Below are 4,984 nucleotides of genomic sequence, written 5' to 3' on the forward strand. Positions count from 1 at the left end.
ATGTTGTTGTAAGTGCTGTCTGGTACTACTAGAAGTATGCATGGCTGTTGTCTATCTGATGATGTACCTGGCAACTCTAAGTCTGCTGTAATGTATCCAAGATACGGCATACTCTGACCATCAGCACACTCAATGTTCAGGATTCTGTTCAATGTCTCTATGGGTTGTTCAGCAAGATACTTTCTGTAGAAGGCTTCACTAACTGTGCTGACTGTTGAACCAGTATCCAGTAAAGCTGTTACTTTCATACCATTAATCTTGACAGTTACTTCGCTGGTGCTGCCTATAAGACCTGTTGTATCTTTGCGTGGTTGCTGTTGGTAAGCAAAGGCTCTGTCTTCCATGTTGATCTGCTGGTAGCTGTATGCTTGTCTGGAATGGTCTAATCTGACGCAGCATGCAAAGGCAAAATGACCGGCTTGACCACATCGGTAACAGATGATAGGTTCTCTAGGTTGAAATGTTGAAGTCGGAGTAGGTGGATATGCAGGTTGTACTGGTTGGTAGTAGTCGTTGTCCCAGTAGGGTCTTTGTCTGCGGTTCCTGCGTCGTCGACGTCGTCTATGTGATGAACCAATAGAACCATACTGTTGCTGGGTATCAGGTTGGTACTCAGTGGGCTCCATAGTAGAAAAAAAATACACGATAAAAAAAATCCGATATAATACAAAGTACACGCTATATATGCAAAAAAAAACTTTCAAAAATATTAATGACCAAGAGTCACTAATAATATTCAAGTCAAATAAAATATTTCCAAAAAAAAAATTAAGTTCAAATTATCTCCCCTTCTGTATCAATTACAAATGTAACTGTACAGTATTCAGAGTCAAGTAATAACTATCAATCACTAAATGCAAATACCTAAACTGCTGTCAAGAAGAATGACTAACAAATGACTAATGCAACAAGTCAAGACTGACTACAACCACAGTAAATATCAAGTAAACAATCAAAGAACTAAGGGCAATAACTCCAACTAAGTCAAATATACCTCAGACACAAGTCCTAATCAGAAATACCAAGAATCAACTACACTTCCGGTATGCAATGTCAAGTCAAGTAAAGTCTGATCTGATGTGCTCAAGCTATGTGTGAATGCAAGTAATGTTAAACTGTGTGTATAACCTCACAACTATACTAAACTCTACACTCTCTATAATCAAGCTAGGTTATTCAAAAAAATATGTCTAAAAAAATATATGTTCAACTACATGTATTTATAATGCCTATGTATTTATTAACTTATAGGTCTTATACCACCACACTATAATTAGTATAATCAAAATCAATCTTATAATCAAACTCTTTATAAGAAATCAATAATCAATACACCACACTATATATATAATCAAATACAGTTCTATTAACTACCTCTAGTTAATACTAATAATGTCAGATAAACATTATGTAAACAAAATATCAACAATAAAATACAACTGTATACTCAAGTATACCACTGGCAGAACAAAAAATACCAGTTTCAAAAATCTTTTTAAGATTTGCCTAGTCTTTTTCAGTTATACTCAGTTACAAATATGTATAATCAAGTCTAAAATACCCAATAATATATAATAACTCTACGATCTAGATGAATACCAATTTCAGAACATTATGTGTTTATGTGTCACATCATAATGTATAAGTACTATATACTATAACTGTATACGATAGTGTTGCTTTCTGTGTTTACTTTAATCTGTATAAGTCACATATGGTTTTACTAGCAGTACAAACTAACTCTCACTATAACCTTAACTGCCACTGTGTATATGCAAGTGTGTATGAAAAATAAAAAAATTGAAATGACAAAGTCAAAACGTCAAGTGCTATGACCAAGTACTGATGCACCAAATTTTTTTGATTAATGTATACTAAGTGCAAGTATTGATGCACCACTACCAGTTCACACTAAACGTGGTGTTTCAATCAATCATAGACTAAGTCAGTGACAGTATAAGACTATACCCTAGATGTAAATGAAAAAATAAAAAAAATTAAATAAAATAAAGTGTCTTTTTCAATCAGGTTTGTGTAAAAATGTGTGAAAAAACTAAGTGTTGAAAGCAACCTATGCTGTATACAAGCTACAATATATATATATAGTAAAATTGCCTACCTTATAAATAAGAATATTTTCCAACACAAATAATCAATGCACAAACACAATGTACAATAATCAAAAGCAAATGTCAAGTTTTCAAATATTGAAAACTATAAAGTCTTAGTTACAATAAAGTAACTTCCGGTACAACAATCTTCTAAGTCGGTTATACGGTATACATGTATGTAAACAAATACACGTGGACATCCACATGGCTAACAGAGGTAAACATCAACACGTGCACGTGATCTGGAAAATATTGCGTGACATCACTATTGGTAAACATCAACATCTACGGGTAGAAAGACAATAATTCTGGAACATCGGACTTCTGACGGATCTCTCTGTGCCACATCATTCCATAATACTACGTGGGCGCCAAATGTGAAAGGGGTCTCTTCCGGTATAATGAAATAAACGAAAGACTTTCTAAGGTTCGGATGGTTTTATTACCAGAGAATAAAAACTCTGAAATAACAAGATTATAAACATTATGATAGTTCATGTAACATATAGAATATATTATACACATATTATATCACAGACAATTTTAATACAGTTCAAACGATTCCTAATATAATAGTGTTACTATAAACAGTAGATACACATTTACTATGGAATGTTCATTCATTCAATCGTGTAGTGAAATGTACATCACATGTCACATGTACTTTAACAAACCGGTTTCTCTGACCGACATTTAATTATAACGGTAACCAGTTTTATTGCGTTTACAATCAAATATATTAAATGTATCTTAAAATTACTTCTCGCAAGTACATGAAAGTTTACAATTAAACTTAATAAATATTACAACATTCAAAAAGTATTTACTATGTCTGAATACCAACATATAAATTCTACCACTGATTTGCTAAAAACGCGCAAATCGCCAATGGAAATAATCCATGAAGAACTATCATTTCTATAGTATAAAATAATACAAAAACTACAAATTATGCGCTTACCACTTGTGGAGTGAGTTCTCTAGTAAATAAGGAACTTGGCACAAAGTAAATAGTCTACATCAGAGTCCTGAAAACCAAAATACAATAATAAGAACGGACTCTTCGTAATTATATAAAATACTAATCGCATGACAATTGTATTCAATTCGTCCATATAAAAATAGCATTACGCTAACATGTAATTCGAACATTCTTTTCACAATATAATGTAACTTATCATACATGCCGCCATTTTTCTACATGCAGTATTCATAAAATACTGTTATTACGATATCTCTAAACATTACATAATTACGCTATGATCAGCGGCAAATATTACATTACTTTATAAAAATATGACCTAGCTTCTTTACCAAAAATACGCTCATTCAAATCTTTCATTCCGATGTTATAAACATGCAATCTGAAGAGTATTTACTAGAAAATAGGAAAGTTAACCAAATCTATTAATTCGTGTCAAAATGTTAATAAAGAAGAAGTGCAACTTACTAGTCATGTCTGGAAAACTATGTAGATGAATATAGTCAATATACAATCTGTCAATATGGGTTTCTGCTATAATAGTCTAGGTAAATAATGGACGTCTTTCACTGACCAGTGTCCAGGTAAATTCTACCCAAGGTACACAAAGGAAAACTCAATTTAACCGCCAATAACCAAGAACCAATCAAAACAAGAGTTCAATTTCAACCCCCATGAATATGTATGAGTAACATTACTCAATACGTAAATTATATACTAAATCAAGTCATAAAGGATAAATATCCTTTAGTAAAAATACTTTGCAAGAGTGAAATAATTAAACTAAAGACTCAATAAGAATTTGATAAGTAGATTTTTAATATAAATCAATGATTTCAAAAGTGCAAATTACATAATTTATGAAGCATGAAAAATCACTCTGCTACATATGAAACAAGAAAATTTCAAATGATTTGTTAATATTCAGTACTTTAATTGATGTATTCCACCTGTCCACATTTGGACAAGTCTATTTCTCTGAGATGATGCATCCTACGGACTGATGACAAATAAGGGAAACGAACTAATTTGTAATTGGTTTTAAACACAGGTTTCGTTCCGCAAAATTATTTGCGCAAAAGACATTTCAAGGTCAGTTATAATTGATTTGTCTATTTTTAGAAACGTAAATTGGAAGTTTTATTTTCACAACAGAAAGTGTTATCAACTTTGTTAATGATTAATGCATTTCATTTCATAATAAAGGAAAATTTTAATTATTTTTCAGGGATAATGCATTAATAAGGGTCGGGGGGAATAAAAAAGCATGAAAAGTCAATTTTATTTTTATTCTGAAAATCGGCAAAATCGGGTCGGCGGATCCGTAAACCAACAAATAAAAAAACCGTGGCCTTAAGGGTTTAATATCATACCATCATAAAATATATGAGAGGAAAATAACCAGTATCATTATAACAACTGGATTTAAAAGAAATGTGTTAATTTCTGTTGCAAAAACCCTATGAGTGAATCAATATTGATACCAAAATATTTATCTTTCTGGGAGCTCCTGGGTATAAATCAATTTTTATACGACCGCAAAAATTTAATTTTTTTGGTCGTATATTGCTATCACGTTGGCGTCGTCGTCTGCGTCGTCGTCGTCGTCCGAATACTTTTAGTTTTCGCACTCTAACTTTAGTAAAAGTGAATAGAAATCAATGAAATTTAAACACAAGGTTTATGACCACAAAAGGAAGGTTGGGATTGATTTTGGGAGTTTTGGTCCCAACATTTTAGGAATTAGGGGCCAAAAAGGGCCCAAATAAGCATTTTTCTTGGTTTTCGCACTATAACTTTAGTTTAAGTGAATAGAAATCTATGAAATTTTGACACAAGGTTTATGACCACAAAAGGAAGGTTGGGATTGATTTTGGGAGTTTTGGTTCCA

The 4,984-nt window shown here is 32.1% G+C and overlaps 1 long non-coding RNA gene across 1 annotated transcript; it reads right to left on the bottom strand.

Moving 5' to 3' along the window:
- Nucleotides 1–2,434: 2,434 nt before the first annotated feature.
- On the bottom strand, nucleotides 2,435–3,676 carry LOC139512989 (uncharacterized). Its single transcript, XR_011662367.1, has 3 exons — nucleotides 3,562–3,676; nucleotides 3,073–3,139; nucleotides 2,435–2,572 (listed from the first exon to the last, which is right to left on the bottom strand). It is a non-coding gene; the product is annotated as an uncharacterized lncRNA (long non-coding RNA).
- Between the last annotated feature and the right edge of the window lie 1,308 nt (nucleotides 3,677–4,984).

Source organism: Mytilus edulis, chromosome 2 (assembly GCF_963676685.1).
Source record: "Mytilus edulis chromosome 2, xbMytEdul2.2, whole genome shotgun sequence".
Taxonomy (NCBI): Eukaryota; Metazoa; Mollusca; class Bivalvia; order Mytilida; family Mytilidae; genus Mytilus; species Mytilus edulis.